The 24,887-nt window shown below is 43.0% G+C and overlaps 1 protein-coding gene across 4 annotated transcripts in view; it reads left to right on the top strand.

Annotated features, from left to right (window-relative positions):
* The window catches only part of LOC120561602 (transcription factor HIVEP3), a 40,029-nt gene that overhangs the window by 1,164 nt on the left and 13,978 nt on the right, over positions 1-24,887 (top strand). Inside the window, exon 2 of one of the 4 annotated variants that reach the window (XM_039804746.1) lies at positions 19,611-19,656. The exons of 2 other annotated variants lie outside the window; for them this stretch is intronic. The gene's annotated coding sequence lies outside the window, so the exon portion shown is untranslated. Of the gene's footprint in view, positions 1-19,610; positions 19,657-23,868; positions 23,891-24,887 lie in introns of those variants that run through there. One more of the 4 variants, XM_039804747.1, reaches the window with a different exon arrangement.

Raw genomic sequence — 24,887 nt, 5'->3', positions numbered from 1 at the left:
ATCTATCTATCTATTTATCTGTCGATCCATCTATCTAATTATCAACTGCTCTTAACTGTCAGTAGCTTGAGTCCCTAAGCATGACTGTGAGTATATTGATATAACATATATTACATATCACATATACTGTAGATATTACATCAGGTGAAGAAATCAGGAAACTAAGAAGTTTGTCATGAAGCAAAGTCATTTAACTTTTTGTGTCTCTAATGCCAGTTTGACAGGAAGTGAGGAAAGTATAGCACTTGAAGAGTGATGCTTTCTGCAGATCAAGACCACAGTCATTACGCAGATGTCTGCCCTAAAGCCGGGTGCTGCTGAGAAATGCAGTTTTATATCAGTGGAGGTTCAATATCTCCTCAATGCAACTCCACATCCAGTCCAAAGGAATGTGGATGGTAAACAATAACAATAGCAGCAATGCTGCAGTGTCCTTCCCCGAGCTCTGGCTCTCTACTGTAACAGCACAGAAATACAGTAAAGTGTCAGACCATGGTGGTGAAGGTAGATGAGTGGAGAGAGGCCAATATGCAATTATTTCTTATTGAATCAGCACAAAGTGGTAGCCTTACAGTACTCCACTATGGCTTGTATCAAGATCACTTGTGGTGCTTGCTGAAGAAAGGTGCTAGCTCAGCAGGCACCCAAGGAGAGCGTTGCTCCATTTCCTTGCACATTTCCAAGATTGTTTGACATTGTGAAGCATTTTATTCATTGAAAAGAATCTGGGCTTTGGGGATTACTGCCATTTATGGTTTAAATATGGACGGGGATGAAAGCTAGTCAGCGCTACTTTGATGTTTTTATACCATTGTAACTTGGCTGAAATCTTAGAAGGTGGCTTGTAAAGAATAATTACTACTTTTTGAAGCTGGAAGTGAATGTGAGTATCTGTATAGCTGTACAACCTGTGTTCATACTTAGCAGTGCCAATTCATTACAAAAAGCTCTGGTATTCAGAATCGTATAGCTGTAGATGTGCAATGAGATTGTTCAGGTTCAATAAAAGCCAAACATCTCTCTCAGCACTAACACTGATTAGTGAAGACCTCAGTAAGTTAGTCAGGCAGGTTTGTGTGTGTGTGTCTCTTCCTGGCACAAGCAACACACTACATGGAAAAAGGCAGTTTTCTGCCAATTAACACAGAAGCACTCAACACCTCATACAGAATCCCTACTTTCACTCACGTTGCATACCCACTCCACTTCTCCATCTCTCACACTGAGTCAGCCATGCAGGTGGCGACGTGTTGATCTAAATGCATGAGATGCCATCGGCAGCGAGGCGGACGCGTGGAGTTCCCGCTCAGACCTTCAGACACACCTCATGCAGATAACAAAGTCTGATAACCACGGCCACACTGGAGCAAAGGATCAGGCAATGATCTATAGTATTTTTTTTTTCACAAGTAAAAGTGACAGTTTAGTCTGAACCCTTGATGTGAAATTCTTAGGTGTTACACGGATAGTGTGACCCTGAAGAAAAAGTGAACAAGTGTGTCAGTTTGCAGACTGTTCTGCTTCACGCATGACTATTGGCTTGACAGATTACTAGGGTTGGGTACCGAAACGCCATAAACGGTACTAACGAGACCGAATTTTCGGTCTCATTAGTACCGTTTATGGCCTGACTTTATGTTTTTTCAGAAGCAACGCTGCACGGGACGCTACGTTACCATTAGCTAGTAGCTGGATTAAACACAATGGTTAAAATGCTGACAGTTTATGTTAAGCGGTGTAAAGTGTGACTGTATTTCCCTGTAGAGGATTCCAACACCGGGACGTAACAGTCCGCACTGCAGCTGCTGTTGTTGGAAAAACATCACAGACGGTGCGTTTACTTGAAACTCGCCAGACTTGTGGGGCATTCAAAGTTATTGTAAAATACCTTTTTCCCATCTGGTACTTGTTTTTGTCGTTTACCAGCAATTTACTGGTGAAATAAGTCATTGTAAGTTATTGTTATTACATTATTAATCAATCATTTAATTTTGACCATATGGCCTTAGCAATAAACAATCCATTCTTTAATGTCGGCAACTGTCGTTTTGTGCTCCTTTTTTATATTTTATATTATATACATTATAAATATATTATTAAATGTATTTCGGTTCAGGCACCGGCACCGGCACCGGCACCGTTTTAAAAGTATTGTTTTAGCACCAGTATCGGGAAAAAACCAAACGATACCCAACCCTACAGATTACACAAAGTATTAAATGGCATGTGTAAGCATGTTTAAAGTTTTGTTTTCTCTGCGTGAGCATGCAAGAAAGATGGCATTATCAGTCTCCTACAAGAAAAAATAAACACACACAGACACACACACACACACACACACACACACACCGAGTGAAGGTTGTAAAATCCTGGTGGCTGGTGGACACAACCTTTTCACGTCCCTGCTGATGGTCATTAATTCTGTTCTCTGAAGCACCCAAGAAGAATAGACCCACTGTAGTGCTGGGAGACCGGAGTGAACCAGGAACAAGACTTTTAGATACACACTTGTACAAACACATGCACACACACACACACACACACACACACACACACACACACACACACACACACACACACACACACACACACACACACACAATGCAAAATGGAGGCCAGGAGTGCCAGTCTGGCAACTTCACAAATGCCCTACTAGCCTAATATTTTTATTGCATGCAATCAGTTGCATTTTAATGTATTCTGAATAGATGTTTTTTAGTCCTGTGGTCCCTGTAATCAGTGGTTTTGCTTTTTTGTCATTTGGTCAGTGTGTGTGTGTGTGTGTGTGTGTGTGTGTGTGTGTGTGTGTGTGTGTGTGTGTGTTCGGTGGTGCAGATGTCTGTCAGTGTCTGGCCTCGACTCAACCTCTTGCCCAGGTCATTGTGTTGGCTGCCCCTTTAAATGCAGATAGAATTTCCTTGTGTTTGCCAGAGAGCAATAGTCTGGACTGTATAGGTGTGTTTGTGTGCCTGCCTGGCCCAGGTCATGTAATGATATATGTGGACGGTGATGTACAGGCGGCACAGGTTTTGACAGGGAGAGGACGCACAGCAGAGAGGTTTCTCATTCAAACACTCCTCTTCATAAGAGTTAATCATTAGCTACTTTGGCACAGTTGGTAGCAAACTGGAATGTCAAGGGGTAATCCTGCCCTCAAAATAGGCCACACGTTTATTACATCACTTCAACTTTTTACTTGGCCATAATGTGTCACTCTGACTAGATTTGCATTTTCTATTGTTCTCTTCTGTATATCTTATAGGCCTAATCAGTTTTCTTCTTGTATCAACATTGAGGGCATTTTTGTGCAGGTGTTCACTTTCCACAGTGGCCAGTGTTGTGCAATAGTGATTGTAAGCTTCTGCGCTGCTTACTACAGGTATGTCTGTGAAGGCCTCGGCCAGGATCTCATTGGTAAGGCTTGTGTAACGCTTTGGAGGGCCCAAGCGTTACACAAGCCTCTTGGGACTGCTTGGGACTGCCCGGAGAAGTGATAACACACGTAGTAGCTTCTCAATTACTGGATATTTATATTTGAATGAAGAAATTAAACCTCGCCCTCAGGAGGTCATGCATGTAGCTCTCTAGTAAGGGTTCTGTGTTGCCTTGACGGATTAGCTATAGATGCATGCCCCAGTGTGCGCATTGATCGTTGATGCAGGCGAGGAATCATATTTCACAACTAGATATCTCAGCCTCTTCCAAATCTCTCTCTGGGTCCCATGATACCCATGGCCCCCCCCCCCCCCCCCCCCCCCCCCCCCCACCCCACACCCCCCCCGCGGTGTCTTTTTTTAAAACCCTTTTTTTTTTTTTTTAATAAACTCTTTTTTTTTTTTTTTTTTTTTCCCACTTTTCTCCCCTTTTTTTTTTACCCCAATTGGGTCTCACTATGAGAAGCACTTACACCTCCAAAGATAATTTGTGGTTAATCTCTGCTTCACTTCCTTCAAAATGTGTTTCTCTTTGGCTGCTGTTGCTTATCAGATGCCATATTGATATAATATATATATACACTCACCTAAAGGATTATTAGGAACACCTGTAAGATTTCTCGTTAATGCAATTATCTAATCAACCAATCACATGGCAGCTGCTTCAATGCATTTATGGGTTTCGTCCAGGTCTAGACAATATCCTGAAATCCAAACTGAATGTCAGAATGGGAAAGAAAGGTGATCTAAGCAACTTTGAGCATGGCATGGTTGTTGGTGCCTGACGGGCTGGTCTGAGTATTTCCCATTCTGCTCAATTACTGGGATTTTCACGCACAACCATTTCTAGGGATTACAAAGAATAGTCTGTAAAAGGAAAAACATCCAGTTTTCGGCAGTCCTCTGGGCGAAAATGCCTTGTTGATGCTAGAGGTCAGAGGAGAATGGGCCGACTGATTCCAGCTGATAGAAGATCAACTTTGACTCAAATAACCACTTGTTACAACCGAGGTATGCAGCAAAGCATTTGTGAAGCCACAACACAAACAACCTAGAGGTGGATGGGCTACACCAGCAGAAGACCCCACCGGGTACCACTCATCTCCACTAAAAATAGGAAAATAAGGCTACAATTTGCACGAGCTCCCCAAAATTGGACAGTTGAAGACTGGAAAAATGTTGCCTGGTCTGATGAGTCTCGATTTCTGTTGAGACATTCAGATGGTATAGTCAGAATTTGGCGTACACAGAAAGAGAACATGGATCCGTTATGCCTTGTTACCACTGGGCAGGCTGGTGGTGGTGCTGTAATCGTGTGGGGGATGTTTTCTTGGCACACTTTAGGCCCCTTAGTTCCAATTGGGCATCGTTTAAATGCCACAGCCTACCTGAGCATTGTTTCTGACCATGTCCATCCCTTTATGACCACCATGTACCCATCCTCTGATGGCTACTTCCAGCAGGATAATGCACCATGTCACAAAGCTTGAATCATTTCAAATTGGTTCCTTGAACATGACAATGAGTCCACTGTACTAAAATGGCCCCCACAGTCACCAGATCTCAACCCAATAGAACATCTTTGGGATGTGGTGGAAAGGGAGCTTCGTGCCCTGGATGTACATCCCATAAATCTCCATCAACTGTAAGATGCTATCCTATCAATATGGGCCAACATTTCTAGAGAATGCTTCCAGCACCTTGTTGAATCAATGCCACGAAGAATTAAGGCAGTTCTGAAGGCGAAAGGGGGTGAAACACGGTATTAGTAGGGTGTTCCTAATAATCCTTTAGGTGAGTGTATATATGTGTGTGTCTGAGAGGATGAAGGAGAAGAAGAGAGACAGTAAAGTAAACTTTTCTTTATGTCCTATACTGGCTTCATTTTTTATTTTACCTCTTTAGAGTCCTCTCCTCTCCTCTCCTCTCCTCTCCTCTCCTCTCCTCTCCTCCTCCTCTCCTCTCCTCTCCTCTCCTCTCCTCTAGTTCCTTTTCCTCTCCTATATCCTTTTGTCTGTCTCCTTTCTTCTTGTTTCTTTTCCAGTCCTCTCCTTTTCTCTCCTCTCTTCTGCTCTTGTTTCTCTTCTCGTTTCTTCTGCTTCTCTCCTCTCATTTCTTTTCCCCTGCTGTCCTTTTCTCTCCTCTCTTCTCCTCTTGTTTCTTTTCCTCTCCTCTCTTTACATTCGCTCTCCTCCTCTGTTGTTACTTTTTCTCTCCTTTCCTCCTCCTCTGGAGTCCTTTGTCTCAGTGTGTACAGCGTCCCTGCAGTAAGTGCGAGTGAGGATTGGAGGGGATTTCTGCTCTGTAAGGGAGGAGGGGGAGGTCTTTGGGAGGAAAATCCTTCCAACTCAGCTGCGGATCTGCCGAGCAAATCAAGGCAGCAGGCGATGCTCCAGCACAATCCTCCCTGGCCATGTCACTGTCACTGAAGCAGAGCGGTTGAACTAACCCCTGGACCCCCTCCTTTAGCAGCACTCTTTATAAAGCTCTGTGAAATCTATGGAACAGCCTTCAGTAGAATCCAGATGTGTTTTGTCTCTCTCACAGTGCTGTCAGTCTGCGTTGTGCCATGTTCAGCCTTGAGGAACGCTCTCGTACCTGGCGTGCCTTCATGCAATGAGATGTGTTGGCTTGCAGGGAGCTCTGAGGCATGCTCCTTTTGATACTCTATGCCAAGATCCATAATCTAACATATGAAATATATGAAACAAGTTGGCCTGTATGTGTGCTGTGCAGTGGCACACACGCATGTGCATTTGTTATTTACCACATAGTCCCTGTAGGCAAACTGTGCGCTGAAATTGTCAGGTAAGGTCATATAAAGAACACCTGATTTTAGATGGTGTTAATTATGCAGCATTGTGGTCCACTGCCATCACTTGGGAAGGTCATTTTCTCCTCACCCCATTAAAGGGCACACAACTCTACAGATTTTGGATTGTGTGTGTTGCAATGGGGTAAGATTTTTCATTTTTGTTGAGGTTTTGCGAAGCTACTGATGCTGTGCTGACATCCTGTTTGAGGTTAAAACTAACTTTAAAAGGGTACAGGTTTCGCAGTTGTCTTCCATTTGATGTCACACTGCAAAAAAAAGTGTATTTACACAAGACGTGTTTGTGTACACTGTGTAGGTATGTCTCTGCATGTCTATGTATATTCTGTGACTGTTTATGTGTACGAGGTTTTTGCTGATGCTTCCATATTGCAGCACCTAAGCGAGGGCGTCTGTTTCACCTAATTGAAGGACAATATTTGCATGAGCATTCCTACAGACAACTTTCCTAGCTTGGTCTAGACAGAACACAGGCTACCACTGTACTTCAATAAAATCAGATTGCCTGTCATATTCTAGTCTAGCACTGCCAAACCTATCTCTCTACACTACGGTACATTTGTACTGTGCCAAAGTGGTGGAAGGGTCTTTTATAGCCGGCTATTATCCTGTATAAGATGGGGGAAAAAGCAGTTTGATTTTGTGAAACCAATCAGAAAAAGAAAGTGTAGGCCTAAACTTTGCAAAGCACACTGGTTCTATGGCTAAATACTACTGGGGATTGGGGAATGATTCTGAGAAACATGGCACATGGCTAATTAAATTCAGCAAACATGTGGGGGTTTCCCCATTTGATAATACATTTTCTTATCGAGACAGCAACAGTGACAGGAAGAGAGTAAAGACAGGGAATATAATGCAGTCAGCCAATGCCAAAGGCTTATTCTTGTGATCTTTTGAATCAAATTAGTCTGTGAGTAACTTGAGTCTAGAGCTGAAACAATTAGTCGATTAATCAATCAGTCAATCGACAGACAAATAATTAGTATTTTGAAAATTCATTGGGATTGTTTAAGTCTTTTTTCAAGCAAAAGGGATGCTACATATTCCCTGTTTCAAGCTTCTCAAATGGCAGGATTTGTTGCTTCTCTTTGCCATATAAATAATAGGACTTTTGGTCAGACATGTTATGTTACGTTTTTGACATTTCATAGACCAAACGAATCATCGTCAGATTAATCAACACTAAAAATAATCGTTGTTGCAGCCCTATTGGCTCTACTGTATGTCGCATCAAGTGAACATACTGTACTGTCCCGGCAGATACAAATAAACAGAGGCTCAATTAAAGGATTGTTTCAGTACTTTTTCCATGTTTAGCTCATTTACTACAAATCACTTATACTTTACATTACAACTAACCATTCTGCTAAGCATGCTGCTCTGTTTTAGAAATGTTAATATTGGTAACTATTCTCAGCATTTACAATATGATATGTTAGCAGAGTGTTGAAACATGCTTGAGTTGTGTCATTCATCGTTGTGAATATCAAGTCTGCATTCATTTTAAACTTGGTAATTCATTTTGGTATTTTGGTCAGAGGTGAACAGAAACCAGCTGTATAATAGATCCAAACATTTTAAACTGCATAGCATTCAAAAACAGTCAGCAAAAATATATTAAGTACATATGATTATTAGTAAACAGAAAACTGCAATTTGTTACAACTTTGTTTCATTTTTGTAGCTCTGGTCATTGATTCTATAATTTATGATAACATTATACCCACTCGTGTAATTGCTGAGATCTCAAAATGCAGCGAAATCGCTAAGCATAGGTCCAGCTGAGCAACCGCAGTCTACTGTACTACTGATCTTAATGTTAGTCTAAGATTAACCTGTATTTGCTTATTTAGATGTCTGTCTCAAAACCCTAATAATCCTTGATGAGACAGAGTTCATCCATCAGCCTCATAGTCAAATTAAAGGCATGACAGCAGGTGAATCACCTCAGGCAGGATCAAGCTCCACAATGCACTGCAGCCTCAGTGAAGTAATCCCGTGTCACATTTGTCACTCTATCACGGTGGATTAACAGATGAAGACTAATGGTCAGGTGATGGTGCTGCTCAGCATGAATCGCTCTGTTAAAGGAACTTGTGAATGGAAGGCTTGGAAAACGGTTTGTTTGATATTGTAGATGGTCTGTCACACAGAGCTACGGACACAGATTCGCACCGGGGTAATTGTGAAAATAAACAGATGTGGAAAAAAAACGAGTGCCGCTCGTCACAGGGCTACATGTGTATCCTCTGCTGCTGGATGCTAAAGCCAAGGTTCTCAACACTTTTCGGGGGGAGCAAGGAGGGATGGCTTGTGGGGGAAGCTGAGGAAAAAAGCGAAATGAAGGCAAATAGTTGAGGCTAACACATTAAAGTCCCGCATATCCATCAATCCATTTTCTATACTGTACCCTCTTATCTTGGATCTGCAGCATATTCTGGCACATACTGGACAGGAGGCACATAACAGTAAAGTTAAATTAATTGGATATTATACATTTTATATGAATAAGGATTTACAGCCATAACTTAGACAAAAGCTTTGACTTTGAAATGCTTGGTGGCATATGTTTTGAGGAAAAGGACAGAGAATGCTGTAGGAAGCTCTTCCTACGTTGGCGATGTTACAGTGATTTCTATTATGTAATCCTCGTCCTCAACAACCTCAAACAGTCAGCAGTCCCAGTGTTTGCACCCAGGTAGTCCCCCACCTCCTCCCCTTTCTTCCCTGCTTTGCACCGTCAGCACAGTTCTAGGGAGCAACCCCAGCTTAGTCACTGCAGACTTTGACTTTTCATCAACACTCTGCAACTGTAATATGCTTAATGGCACTGCGCTCGCCCTCTTAGAGACCCTGTCTTGCCCCGAAGTCATCTGATTGACAGCTTGCCGGGCCAGTGAAGAAGCTAGGGGGAGGGAGAAGGAGGTTGGGCACCTGGTGCTTCTGGTGCATCTCTGGCCCCAGGGTGAACGACATATTTCACTCTGACACCCGCGCCCACAAGGAGACCAGGAGCTGCACGGCTTGAAAGCATGTGACCAGCTGAGGTTCAGCTCCCTCGACTCCTCTTCTTCCTTGTTCTCCAGGACTCCCTTTCTCTTTCTTCGTCTCACTACTAAAGCTGGAGTAGTGTGTATGTAGCTATCTGATAAGCTGATCAGGAGTCTTTGAGAGCACAGTAGCTGGAGCAGCGGGGCTGGGTTCCCACTCTCTGCCCCTGAGTAGGGTGTCCATTACTGTGGGAGTGCCTAAATTACACAGAAGAGAGAGCTCAGGAGAAACCCTAGTGAGAGTTTTGGAGAGAGAGGAGGGGGAGTGGAGGGTGTAGAGTGGAGAAATCAATTTGTCGCTGAGCGAAAAGAGATGAGACACACATACATTGTTGCAGGTGTAAAAAAGAAAAGAAATATGCTCTGTGCGATTACACAATTTCAAAATTGTATTTATGACAAGCGGTGTAACAAGATTGTAAATTTTGAGTTAACTTCTTGAGCTAAAATCCCTGGGAGTTTTTTTTATCAGCGTAAAAGCATAATGTTTCTTTGTCCGCCTGTGAGATGGATGGTGTCTCCGGTCATGTGAGAACGAGCTGTCCCTGTTGCTAAGCCTACAACAGTCTTTCTTTCATTGGTCATGGTTGTGTGTTTTGGCTTGCATGATTGGTCATGTTGTTATCAGCATTACAGATACACAAGTCATAGGTTGGATGGCACACTCGATGGCTTTGGAGTGGCTGGAAGGATTGGGAAGAGGGTGACATTTTCACACTTCTTTTGTTGCTCAAGTGCAGCTGCAATAACTCAGAAGATGTAGTTTGCTTTGCAGAGAGTATCAGTGTTTCATTCCATCAAGCTGTGTAATGCACTGTTTATTGCTTTTCTGTGTAACTACAGTGTTATCAGATTATCCTCAGTGCAGTTTTTCATGGTGAACATTGTGTTTCGTTGTATTCTGCCAAGTCTTTACTACTCTAGTCTGTGTCATCAAACAAGTCTTTATAAAGATTTTCAAAAATGTTATCCCTCTAGACTAGGCCTTTAGTCTGAGGGTGATATTTATTATGTGTATTTATTTCTATCCTCTATCTAATGTCAGTAATTTCATGCTAGCGGGCTGGCTCTGTGGATGGCAACGTGGTTCTTTCAGTTGGTCCACGACTTAAGGCCATACTAAAATATATCTATTGGGTGGATTGCCATGATATTTTGAGACTTGTTCCAAAATGATAAAACCTACTGACTTTAGTGATCCCTTGACTTTTCATCTAGTGCCACCATGAGGTTGACATGTTTAATTTTGAGTGAACTATCTTGACAACTACTGTATGGGATGAATTGCCCTAAAATTTGCTGCGGATGACTTTTCATCTAGCGCCTCGTTCAGGTCAAAACTTCAATTTGTCCAATACTTTGGTTTATTACCAATAGCTGGACTTTGTATTTACTTCTAATTAGCAAATGTTAACATGCTAACAGGCTAAACTAAGATGGGGAACATGGTCAATATTACCCGCTAAATATTACCATGTTAGCATTTTACACTGTGCGCATGTTAGCATGCTGACATTAGCGTTTAGCTTAAAGAACTGCTTTACATGATTACAGCCTCTTGGAGGCTGTATGGAAATAATAATACTTCAGTAACTCATTATACTTCTTGGTCACTAAATATTGCTACTCGTAACATTCATTGACTTTATTTAGCATTGATCTAGTAACATACTTTCTGTTGTAGCGACTCAACGCTAGCAAGTTTGTAGCGTTTTTCTCATATCATCCATATTATATTATAGAAACCAACGACACCAACTGAACCTCAAACTGAGACTTATGTTGATGTCTGAGGGAAGGCCAGACCTGTCAATCATCCTTCTTACAGCCAAGTGAAATGGCATCTCTTCCAACCAAATGCCTGTTGAGTCTTGCCAAAACAACAATGAGCAGAGTGAACACTGTGGGCTGACAATACCAGGTCTGCCAAGACCTGCCTAATGTGATTTTGTTGTGTTTGTGACAGTTTGTGTATTTGGTAGCGTGTGCATTTGTGTGTAAAACCCAGGAGGGTTCTCACTGAATCTGAAACAGTCCTGATACACTTCAGCTGGTAAGCTCACTCTTCACTGTACCTCCTTCACTTTGTTGCATTTGTTCAGATGCCGGTTAACTTTGATGGTATGCACTGTTTGAAATTTGTTCAATTTGTAGTCAGACTGCTTCAACGATGAAAGTTATCCTACTTGCCGTCCCCAGATTAGATTTGTCTTTAGATTAGATTTCCACTCTCACTGGAGGGCACATCTTGCCATTTGTTTAAGTTTTGTGGGTTAAGGCTTATGATTGTCTCATCTGCTATTTAAATGTACTATAAACACATTTCTATTCTTCCAGAAAGTTATGCTGTTAGTCTGTCAGCTTTAGGCTTTGCTGAAGTAGCTGTAGCTGTTTGATTTATTCATCTCTTTACTCATGGAATTTGAAAATTCCATCAATGTAATGACTTTAAAAAGGGAAATCATACTGTTTAATGTTTATTCCTTTTTATAAGGCTTCATCATATTTAAGTTAAAATAGCATGATTAAAGCCACTAATTAACTCTTAATAATTACACATTTAATGAAAAAGAGTTAAATAAGTTTCAATCATTTATTTGGATTCAACTGTTTTCGTCATGGAAACTTTGATTGTGCCTGTCAGGAGAAACTGCCTAACTGAACCTGTCTGAATCTACAGCTGCTGACCACAAAATGTCAGCTGACAAGCTTGTTAAACATGCATGTCATCCAGCTTTCACTTCACTCCAGCTCTCTAGGAAATGAATCAACTTCTAGTGACTTGTTGATTATCACTTACAGTGTGAACGTAAAGTCAGTGTTTCAGAGACAAGACTGTTTATTGTGAAGGGAATATAGAGGAATTTTAACCTGGAGGAAATCAAGAAACATGAAACACTTTTTTGTTTTATTCGCGTCCACATATTTATTTTTTTAATGGCTTGAAATAAAATTGTGCTCCGACCTCAAAATATTATTACTTTGGCGAACATCAGTGTGGATTCAGTTATCCTCAGTTGGCGGGCAAATCAGCAAAGCAATATATCAGTTTGAACACATGACTACATGATACTGTATAGAAATAGAGTTACTCCCATTAAACCGCAAGCTGTACAACTGTGCAGTGTGTTTGAAAGGTTTGTGGTTAAAATGGAAAGTAATAATAATACTTTTCATATATGTATACGTCACATTCCTGTCAAAGTCCTCTCCAATTCTTTCTCCAATTTGGAGAATTGTGTTGGCTTTTGAAAGAGAAACATAAAAGAGGTGCACAGCTGAATCATCTGGAGCAGGGTGAACTGGACCACGCTGACCACAGAGGCAGTCAATTCAAAGCATGGAAACTATTGAAATCCCATCCCCTTTTTTAAAGTTTCTTTTAAGAGAAGATAATCCTGGATGGTAAGCAGCTCATAAATGCCTCTATAAGATTGTGGTAAAATGAGGTCATTTCAGGTTAGCGTAATATTAAATTACTATAATAGGCATGTGGTTCCAGCTGTCAATTACTGTATATTGCTTGTTTTACAGCAGGTTTAAACAGGTAGTACCCAATCAGTACTGATAATTGAAGTGATTTGCTTTATCATGCAACTGCTTGACACCCAATCTGCAGTTCTTCGGTGAGAAAATGTTGTACCTGTAACCTGGCATGACAGAAAGCTCTTACAGTAAATATCCTCAGTGGGGAAACATTCTCTGAGGTAACATAATGAGCCAGTGTGTGTGTATCCATACAGAAAAGCCAGTGAAGCCTGGCTAAGGGCATGTTCAGAGACAGCGCTTCAACCTGTATTGGATGACAAGTCAGCCGTACGTAACCGGGCAAGAACTAACAGGAAATCAATGTATCCAGCCACCTATCCTACATCGATACAGTGTCTCACTTTCTTGCCATAAGCCTGCTCATCTCGCTGTCTCTTTCTATCTCTCTCTGTTTTCTGGCTGTGTCTCTGCAGTGTGCTTCTTTGAAAGCCACAGCATCTCTATTTTAAGGATGTCTTTGTTTCTCTGCTTTGTATTCAAATGATCCGGTTCACACAGGCAGGAGGATGCAGCTCTGAGGACGAGCAGGTTGGTGGGGAGAGAGGGGGGGAAGAGAGAAAGAGGTGGCGAGTCAGGTTTCTCCTCCTCTTACCAGATCTTTATGAGGTGATGACAGCTAAAGTAATGCCCTGCTAATTCCCCTAACGCGGATCGTGTGACCTTCGGGGCTCGCTTATCTTCCAGAGCAATTTGAACGGTCTGGTTGGACAGGGGGAGAGAAAAAAAGTGTTCATCCATGATGTGTATGTCATGTACTGTATTTGAACTTATTCAGAAGCGGTGTGTTTTCAGAGAGGTTTTTTGTGGGGGGGGGTGGTTGGGCTTCCTGTGCAACCGAGAACCCGGGGGGGGTCTCCCTCCCCCCCCCCCCAGACTAGACTGCACCTCCCAGCAACAATGAGTACAGCCAGTGACACATTTCTGTCTGTCTGCTAACGCAAAGTGGGCCAGTTGGTTTTTTCAATAGGGAGGGCCATGTTTGACTTACTTATGAAGGTGTCCCCTAATTTTTTTTAGTATTGGAGCTTTTTTTTCCATAGCAAATAACTTCTTTTTACAGGAACAGTAAAGAAATTGAACCCCAGTGTATGTTTTTTTGTCCCTGCCGCTTTGTTACTAAGCAGCGTGCAGGTATTGACACTCATGTCGACACCTTAATCCTTCTCAACCTTGTGTTTACAGTACAGTAAGGCTCTGTATCTTTAGCACTCTGCTGTTGACAGCTGTTACTGTGAAGATACAATTAATGCAGTGAAAGCAACATGATGATTTAACATGTTCAGTGAGAAACAAGCTCGAAGAATACATATGTGACACCCGCAAACTGTAGAAATGCACTTGTATGTAACTTTGAAGCTACTTAAAGGGTTTGTTCACCCAAATAATGCTGAATGTGTTGGTGTCTTTCCATGAACAAAGTTTTGCTAGTATTTTGGTTTTGAGATATCTGTCTCAGAGATTTCCACCTCCACCAATACAATGGAGGTACGTTTTGTTGTGGGGCTCACAGCATTGAAAGGTTGCTTTTAGAAAAAGAATCTACAGCAACTTTTCTCTTTCAAAAAGAACAATTTCATTATATGGATAATTCATTAAACACAGTAGTATTCATAGGGACTGTTTATTTTCTAGTAGGTGCTTCTAAGGTATTTTCCAGGTCCTTGTTTTTGTAAAGAGATAATAATGTTAATATTGATGGACTTAGATGGATATCTCAAAATTAAGCCAAAAATATTTGCAGGACCAGACAGACACCACTAAAGAGTTAGAAAATATGTTCTGGTGCAGTAGAGCCAACCCTTTAAGGGTATATTTAGAAGAAATATTGGGAACATCAGGGGGTTGGGAGGATCAGATATGAAAGTACAGCAACCAAAAAAATCAAGAACCAGATCCCTTTTTTGTATTGATGTCCACAATTATTTTAGAGAAACACAAAAACCTACATGATATGCATGCAGTAAGCAACCTTCAGTGTAGTTTATAGTTAACTTGTATTCTGTACATTCAGCATATCAGTTCCACACATTCACACAAACACACACAGATTTGCTAAGAGACTGTTTTAGCTGCACTTGATTGTCGTGTATGATTGATAAGCTGTCTCACTCAGCCCTGGAGCTGCAGTCTCAAGATATGGAGGCTGCACACCGCGTACACATTTGACAGCCTTTCTCAGTTGGCAGATAGAGTCACTACTGTAGGTCGGAGCCATGTATTGAGAAGACGAAATGACCATGTTCAAGAGCTCTTTCTCTGTCTCTGTCTCTGTCCTACGCATTTGCACACACTGGTTTCTCCTCTATCTTGTTATTCTCTGTCTCGCACTCTTTCCCTCTCTCTCCCAAACACACACCTCCACTCTCAGAGAAACAAACACATAAACAGACGGGTTATGGCACATTGCATTTGTATATGTGCATTGGGCTTGAAGGGCAGATGACAAGGCATTGATGCACCAGGAGAGCCTCTGTTGACAGGCCACTAATGCAGCGTGGCACCGGGCAGAATGGGCTACAGGGGCAAGCAGCGGAGGAGGGAAAGTAAACTGTAAACCGACACTTAGGTTGAATGGAGTTGTTTGTCACTGTGGGTAGCAATTACTTGGACTGGCCTGGCTTTGAGTAAACTCCCTGATCAGAAGGGCGTCCCTCTGCCAGGCCTAGAGATCGGCAGGGACGGAGGCCGTGTTGATACATTCTGCGGCCCGGTCCTCGTGTTTGAACACACTCAGGCTGAGCTTCCACCTGTTGACTCTTCCCCGTGTCTGTGTTTGTGCAGGCAGCGCTGAAAGCACCAGCAGCTCCAACTTAACAGCTCGAATGCACATAGTTACAGGTTACCGAGATGTGCAGATAAGGCACGGCGCCGGGTCATGCACAGTGTTAACAGCAGTGCTTGCTGTACCTGCTGCAGCTTCACACAGGATGCAGTACAGCAGCTGCAGAAAGAGGAACTAGCACAGGGTTTCCCATCACTGGAGAGGAATCCACATGGGTGACTTCATAGAGAAATAGATAACTTCAGTGAAAACAAAAATGACTGCACTGAAATGACTGCTGTCTTCAAATGAAGAATGACGGCACACATGCACAGCTTACCGGCATGTACAGTAGAGGAAGATTTCTAATTCTGTAGTTCAGAAAAATACACATTATATGATGTTTGCATTGGATAATAACAAAACATGTTTAACCTTAACCTACCAAAAAAAGGTTGAGGTTGAGCTTCATATTTGTTCCCTCTCCAATCACCTTAACTGCAGATCGCCCCATCACAGGCACAGCCCATTCTTTTCAGTTGCACCATGACTTAAGAGAGCAAATACAACGCAGCCGACTGTGAACGACGGGTACAGTAAGCTGCGTGGGAGAATTTGCACTGTGATCTTGACGTCCACGCATCACTGAAACTTGTGGGTGCAGGGAGGACAGCTTTTGAAAATGTCAGTTCCTCTTTCTATATTTATCTGCTCCTGCTCCCTCCACCTCCCACCCCATGCTTTGTCACTCTTTTACTTCATTTGCACACCACTCGTGCTGCGTTGTGATGTTTGGTGTCGAGCTCAAAGGCAGATGAGGTTTCTTTGACAGACACTGTGTATCTGTTTCAACTCTGTTACAGTAACTCCCTATGAGGCCCCGGAGTCTGTTTGTTCACTGCTGCTGTCCCTAATGTGTTTGTTTCATGTCAGAAGACCATTTTGCCTTTGAGGCAGCGAATCAAAACTAATGCTTAAGACTCAGAAAACACTAATACTGTATAAATAGTTGGGTTTACACTGCCGTCGCAAATTGCTAATGATATATCAGCTCTATATATGGTATCACTTACCAATCAGGGACTTTACTCAGGGCCAGGCTACTTTCCATAATGACTACCCACAGCAACCCTGGAGACATGATTTCCTGGTAGCCTTCCGCATAATATACATGAAGTTTACTTTGCTGCATATAAAGACAGTGACGCTTATTAATGCTTCAGCACCATGGAAAAGGAAAATATAATGAGAGTGTGTTGCAAGGCTGAAATTGAGAACTAAATGAGGGGAGAGTGGCTGCAAAGAGGGGATTGTACATTTCTGTGTCTCGGAGAAATAGAGATAAATAGAGAAAGGAGAGGCAGAGAAACCCATCAAGCTAAAAAAAGAAAGAGATATGCTGAGTGAAACAGAGGGTGGTCAGTCTTTCAGTGTTTTACAGGATCAGATATCACATCTGCTGAGGATACATATCGATTGGCATTAACAAAAGATTAGCATGCTCAACTGCATTAGCAGGCCGGTTGGTTGCATGTCTAAGACCGCTCTCCACTAGCTGTATTATGCCTGTGTATGTTTGTGTGAAAATACATATGTATATTTGAATGCCTAATCCAAATATCTAAAAGAGAGAATGAAGTGATGATACAGCTACATTTAACCAAGTAATGACTTGGATTTAGTGTTTTGGCATGCTGTTTCCAGAAGACTCAGCCCACTTTTTTTTTATTTTTTAAATAAATGCAAACAGGTAGAGCAATACTGAGCAATAGTGGCTTTTATAAACTAGGTGGGCTCCCTCTTGAAATAGGTTTTGTTTCTATCATAATACCACAGTCTTATGCACAGACAGGGGTCAGTTTACTGGAAGACCACACATCTGAAATAATCTGCCCTCAGAACAGAGAGCACCCTCTCTGCATACTCCCATATTTGCCTGTTTTACTGCCTGTGTCTGCAGTTTATAGGGTGAAAGTCCAAAAATATGTCATCTGTATATGTAAATCCGCAAACCATTCATTTGGTCTAAATTATAGTCTGTGGCTGCTCCAAAACAACATGGAGTTTCTTATAAAGCATGATGTGTACATTTTAGGTGTTGCTTGCCTCTGCATTATATTGTATAGGCAGGTGTCATATATGTGAAATTATGACATGTAGATACCACAGGGGAGACCTTGTTTCCATTAGGTGAAAATGAGAACAGCTTTACATAATGCGAGCCTGACATGCTTGGGTCCAGTGGGTAGCATATGGGTACCATTTGCATCACGAAAGCTTGCTTTCACACCTTCATGATCGTTGCACTTCCCATTTTGATCCCAGTCTTCAAAATGATTATCTTCTCTGTTGGCACTTGCACGGCTGTTCAACTTAATGCCTGCCAGCTCTCTCTAGTTCCTAACCAGACTGTGTGTGTCTGTAGCCCGGTCCCCGGCTTCGCTAATCGTTGCGTCTGTGTAGAGCAACTTTCCTGTCAATCATCGCCACAGTGGCAGTTTTGTTCCCGGGCCTCTGCCCCCAACCTTCCCGTCAGAACCGCTCAGTCTGAAGAACAGAGGACAAAGGGATGACGGATGGGTGAAGGTCCCTCGCAGGGAAGTACAGTATAGAAGGTGTGTGCTGTAAAGGATGACAATGAGCACATTCAGGCAGACACAATACAGTGCTTCGGCCCGCAAAGCCAGCAGCCTGTGAGAGGAGCCCAGCATCAGTTCAGCACAGTCCCCTACAGCAGTCAGCAAGCAGCCGCACAGAGCCAGGGGTAATCACCAAGTCCTGAACAGCACTCCTATTGACTGGGACCAAATGAAATCAGAGCGGAAACACAGAGCAGTGGAAAAAGAATAGGGGGGACATGTGAACAACAGCACAGGAGAAGAGCAGAGGGGCGAATTGATAAAGAAAGCAAATGAGCAGGTGTATGGTTAGATGAGGTTGAAAATACAAACTGAAATAAAATAAATATAATTGATCAATTAGAGTAGGAGAGAAACATCCCGTCATCTGGCTGCGAGTCCCACCAGACCACCACGTGTTGCTGGCCTGTGGATCCATATTCCCTCTGCCTGACTTCTGATCAGCAGCCCAGCCATCCACTTGTTCTGTGCGCCGGCTCGTTGCTGTGTGAGTGTGTTTATTTTAGAGCGTGTGACTCACACTTCCTGTGCTCTGCCAGTGAGGCAAAGCTCTATAGAACAGCAGGACCTCCATTCATTCTTTATTCTCTCTTTCTCTCTCTCTCTCTTGTGTTGCACCGCTGATAGGCCTAGCCCAAGTTCTGCGTAATGCGGGGGCTTGCTTGAATGGATCCCTCTCTGGAATTCATTTACAGATGCAGCACAGTGGCTGGGAGTGGAAGATTAACGTAAATGAAACTTGTTCTTGTAGACAGGCGGTTTGTCCCTGCTGCTTTTTTCTTCACCCGCCACTACAATAAGATAACTTTGCTGATAAGAAAGCGATAACTGCAAGGAGTAGCCCTCAGGGTTCTGTGTGATGGGAAAACCCATGTAGGACCTGTTTGTAATCCTATCCGGTGTGACGCCACCAGCAGCTGATTGTGTGCGAGTTCAACAGCAGCTCCTGTCCTGAACCTGTTTTTTTTTGTTTTCTTGGTTCGTTTGGTTGCAATACGAAATGTGACATTTGCCATCGCTGTGGTTTCACAGAGGATGGTCTGATTTTTGTGGAGAGGTTACTCATGCTATGAGAATATGAGTCGCTTTTAGTTTCTTCTTGCTACCGCATCTTGCTACTCCTCCCTTTACATTTGTACAGTAGAAACATTCATTTACTGTCGTTCCTTCTCCCTCTCTCCATCACTCTTTTTTGCCTCACCCCCAGCCTCTCTCTCTCTCTCTCTCTCTCTCTCTCTCTCTCTCTCTCTCTCTGTCTCTCTCTCTCTCTCTCTCTGCAACACACCCACTCAAACAGTCATATCCGCTCTCACTCTTTGGCTCTCCCTGCTTGTCTCACAGTGCCTGTGAAGCGTCTCTAAGGGGGAAGACCAGACTGCTCTGTCAGGTAATCTAAACTGTCTCTCTCTCTCTCTCTCTCTCTCTCTCTCTCTCTCTCTCTCTCTCTCTCTCTCTCTCTCTCTCTCTGCCCACCTCTCACTCTCTGTCTTTCTCACTCTGTATTCCTATCTTATTTAAATCCATCTCTGTCTTCCGCTCTCTCCCCAGTCTCCCCTCTCTCTTTCATTACTTTACTTGTCAGCTATCTGGCAAATGAGTTATTAAGTTATTGCAGCTGTTCCAAGGGTGTTTACATTTGATCGTTTTTTATTTCAAATTTGTCATTTGGTACCTTATAATCTAGCACCTTAGCACCCTGAGGAGTATTTTGTAAGTTAAAGTTTTTGAATGTCAAAAACTCAGTTTAAGGACAACTTACCTGAGTTGTTTTTCGCATGTCAAAGAGTGTCACTGAATTGTATGGACATTATGATACAATGATTCAAATTCACAGACTTATTTAAAGTTGGAAAGAGTATCCCTTGTGGTACAAGATTCCTACTCACTGCCTGTTCTGGAAGAGGGATCCCTAATCTGTCGATCTTGCCTGAGGTTTCTCTTTTTTCTTCTCCTGAATTTCAGGGAATTTTGTGGAATTTGTTCCTTATCCGAATCCAGGGGCTAAGGATAGAGCTCCTCTTCGAACAGAGGTAAAGCCCTCTCAGACAAATGTTGGACTGTATAATTTAAATTGACGAACTAAGTGACTATGAAAAGATGATTTCCATCCGAGAATGTCTTGACCGCAAATAAAATGATGGAAAACCCGGTAACCTGCAATTTAGTCCAAGTTGTGGTCAGTTTGCTTTTACAGCTGATTATGTCACCAAAAGGACCAGATTTTTTTCTGCTGCCAGAGGTATTATTAAAACTCTCAGCGCAATCTTCTGCCTTCGAGGTGTGCATTACCCGGCTCTGCTGTTGCCACTCATGTTTGTTTGAAGGCCGGTATTGACCTGCAGTTCACTGGCTTGTGTTTAATCAAAGTGAACACTGCGACGGTTGTGAACTGCCAGTCTTATCAAAGCCCTGTGAAATCCTTCTCTACACCCTCTCGCCTCAAAGGTGCAACGATCCCGCTGCATCCCGCACAGAGCTGAGAGAGTGAGTGAGAGCTCTGGTATGTGTTGTTTTTTCAGGCGGCGTCCTCCTTAGCGAGAGGCTTTAACTGACAGCAGTGATATCCCCGGGTGAGTGTGAGTGTTGGCCTCTGAGGCTTTACGCCCTATCTGGCGTCTGGTTCTGTCTGGGTTTCTTTCTTTTCCAGTAATTTACTATCAAACCAAACGGTTTCTTCCTGGGGTTTTGTAAATGGTGAGTGTGACCGTCTAGGATTTGTGGTTTGATCGACAGCTCTGTTTTTGGTGTCGGTGGACTGTGGTTTAACTTTCCATTTGCCTTATACACATTAAATAGTACATAGGGTATGCTGCAGAGCCTCCTGCAGTATCACATGTTGTATTGCTTCATTGAGATCATGACCCTTGCGGTTTAAACTGCTGCAGACGTTACTGTATGTGTGTATCTGCTGTCATGTCAACCCGTCATCACTCAAAGGGGGTTAGATGTCAAGGGTCATGCCAGCTGGCCAGTGCACGCCGAGGCCAAGCATTTCCCCTCCTCACTTCCTGCTGCCAGTGTGCGTCTTTAGTCAGAAAGGATGCTGGGAGATAAATTTAGACCTCCAGCTCCCTCTCCATCTGCCATTGCTCAGAGTAGGCTGGTTTCCATGGGAACCTGCACCAGGCTACCGCCAGTAAGAGGGAATGGGAAGAGAGAGAGAGAGAGGTGTATGTGTGTGTGTTTTGTTTGGAGGGGTATGACAGCAGATTTTTTAGAAAGCACTTAAGAGGTTTTATCTGTTCTCAGGGCACCAGGTAATTTAATGTTTAGCCCATATTTGTATCCGTCATTACCAGCTGCATAAATGCGTCTGGGTATTGATGAGGAAATGAACACAAACTCTGCCCGGCCATACTCTCCTCTGCATGATAATGAAGTTTTAACTGTAAAACTGCTGCAGAGCTCCTTCGCTACGTATTGAGCAGGAGTTGAGCTAAATCTTTGTTATATGGGATTTACAGTATTAGAAGTAGAACTGCTGGACTTATTAGACACAGCAGAGATGATGGAAGGAGGCAGTGTGTGTGACAGCATATGTGTACGTCTCAGGTACCTGCATCAGTGCCTGTTTCTGCTGACAAAGCCCCTTTGCATGTACACACACTCACACACACACACACACACACTTTCCTCACTCATTCTCTTGTGTTCTCTGTGGACCGGTCGTTAATCACATTTTAGGCACAGACACCAGAAACTAGTTCACACAACAAATCTTGGCATACGCCACCAGACTACTCTGTGCAGCATCATACAATATGTCATGCCAGACTGGAGGTGGAAAAACCAGGGGGGGTGAAATGCTCCAGTGTTCACGGTTTGTCGTTGCAAACTGCTACTAATATTAGCTTTGTGGTTTTGATCTGACACCTCGAATCAAAACAACATAAAACTGTTTAACAGCTGCATCAGTGGCTTCCTGCTCCTACCTCAGCCTAAAAATAGAGCAGAGTAAAGAACGCCGTTACCCCACCCTCATCAATAAGGCTAGACAAATTTACATAACCTGTGTGCTTTACTTGAGGTCTTATCATTGTCAACGGATTTCTATTAGTGTCTGTACTGTATAAGCCCATAGTGCTGCATGTAATAGGCGCCGTTGATAACAAGTCATCTCTGTGGAATGAGGATGATGAGAAAGGAAAACCCCTCGTCTAACAGCAGGAGGATCGACTAAGGGTAGGTCACCTCAGGGCACTGCAGCTGATTGGCTGGTAAGATGTGTCAGAGTAGATTCAGGGCTGCTGTGTGTTAGTGGCTCTTGGGTGAATAGTACTGTACACTGTATGTGCTCTGTAGTGTGTGTGTGTGTGTGTGTGTGTGTGTGTGTGTGTGTGTTTGTGTGTGTGTGTGTGTGTGTGTGTGTGTGTGTGTGTGTGTGTGTGTGTGTGTGTGTGTGTGTGTGTTTTGGCTTGATGTAGGCTAGACTCTGGCTTTCCTTCTTTCTGGCAAGCCCCTGACTGTGTGTTTCCCCGCTCAGAGCTGGCAGTCTAGACTGCCATGAATAATGTAAGCAATGCTCTCCCCAACCTTAAAACCTTCTAATCGCCCTGTTTAAGGGCTGCATCAACAGCTATGCCAAAGATCATTAAACTTACACTCTGATAACCGACTACATGAGCAAAGACCTTTATTACAGGGGGCTTGAGGAAGACAATTTGTCTTGCTCTTTGTGCTTTCCTACTCAATCCTGCTATGTTCCATGCACAGCATCAACCTTCTACTTCACTTCCAGCCCCATTCACTTTTTACCCATCTTTACTAACTTGGTTGCCCTCTCTCTCTCTCTCTTACTTTTTTATTGTCATCTATTTTTTCTATCTAAAATGGAACTCTCTTCAGTCAGGATCTGATGTATAACACCTTTGCAAACTCCATTCCCTCCTGATCTAGCTCATCTACATGTAATTCTAGAGTGTCTCTCTGGCTCAACAGTTCAAGGCTGCCACCAGATACAAAAGTCTTCCTGTACAGCTGAAGAAAGCAAGCAGATGACAGCAAATGAAAACACAGAAAAGTGAAATATAATGTATTTAGAAGTTATGCTGCCTAATTGCTGTGTGTTGATGGTAAAAGTCTGCTGTAATCAAAGCATTGGTCTGCTTGGAGAAACGCACACTAAACAGACGATCGGCGCTCAGCACATGTGGGGGAACGTGGAGATGGAGCCGATAATCTGTCAAGAGGAAGACTGATTCTCTTTCTCTCTTTATCCCACTGTAAACTAGCTCTAATGAAGGCTGACTTCGCAGTGTGTTTTTTTAGACATATGGAGAGAGCAAAAGTGTGGCTCATTAAAAAAAAATCTGTCAGTGCTGCTTTGCCACCACTTGCACCTTGAGCTGCAGTCTTCTGCTGGGCCTGTTTATTTAGCCACTGGATCCCTGATTATTTTCTCTCTTCCCCAACTCTTCTCACGTCATTGTGCACTCTTTCTAACTCCTACTTCATATGCATAGCTCTAATATTATAGAACATAATACATTTTCTATCGCTTATCTCCTTTCAGAGGTGCTCTGTATCAGTTCCAATCCCTTGATATCTTCTCTCCTGGTATGCCTTTGCTGTAAGAGGTGGTGCACTCTGTCTACACCATCAAAGAGATCTACAGCTGTAAGGTGAACACACACGGCGTCCTCCTTCAGTAAGCGCTGATCTGCCGAGTCTGACAGAATCAGGGGGGGGGTCGCAAGTAGTGTCAATGTCTTGAGCGGTGATTGATACTCTGGATGAGCCTGTGCTGGAACTGTCTCCAGTTGGGCACGGCTGCTCAGTGAAAATGTTATGATTGTCCCCATCTAATTCCCAGAATGTGTTTTGATTGGCTGCGATACAAGAATCCCGTGTCTCGAGTTGAGACAGAGTGCAGGATTTGTAGTAAGTGGGGAATATTACAGAACATACATCTTGATAAAAGAGGCGATTTCCTCGTACCCGCAAGTCTCGATGATCAGCTATATTGGTCCTCATAAACACAGCTCTCCAGTAGTGTGTGAGTGGGAAATATTACAATAGATCTATCTTGATAACAGTTTTCACAGTACCCTTTCACAACAGGCTTCATAACAAGCAGCCACTCTTGGCCCCTCATAAACACTGCACCCTGGTGGCAGTGTAACCGCAGAGTGTGATGGGCCTAGACTGAAACCCAGTTGCTGCTGAGTCCCTTTATCCACTGGAAAACAGCACCCCTTCCATTTACCCCCTTCAGCTTTAGTGCCAGATCAGATAAGCATAGGCTATATTTCCAACATTTGTTTTGACTCCTTGCCCTGACACTGTGGTCTCTTCTGTTGGTGCCTGTGCTGTGGATGGTGCCCATCTGGCTCTGAGCTGCTCTGACTCCTGCAGAGCGGGCCGGTCGTGGGTCAGATATGAATCCGATGTGTCTGTTTTGAGTAGAAGTCTCAAATCAAAAGGAGTCTAAATTTTAAGGACGTGTTTAAACATGCACATGCGAGATGTCTGTGTGCTCAGATCGCCACCATGCCAATAACAGTACATATTGACCTCACATTTAATAGATTCACAGTAGGTGTGCCTTTGTCTCCTGAATCACTGCACACGTTCTGCTTATTAAGTGTTGAAGCAAGGACAGATGAGAGCAATAACATG

The sequence above is a fragment of the Perca fluviatilis genome, chromosome 7 (assembly GCF_010015445.1).
Source record: "Perca fluviatilis chromosome 7, GENO_Pfluv_1.0, whole genome shotgun sequence".
Classification (NCBI taxonomy): Eukaryota; Metazoa; Chordata; class Actinopteri; order Perciformes; family Percidae; genus Perca; species Perca fluviatilis.
Note: the sequence above shows the minus strand (reverse complement) of the source record. Positions and strands in the feature narration are given on the sequence as shown.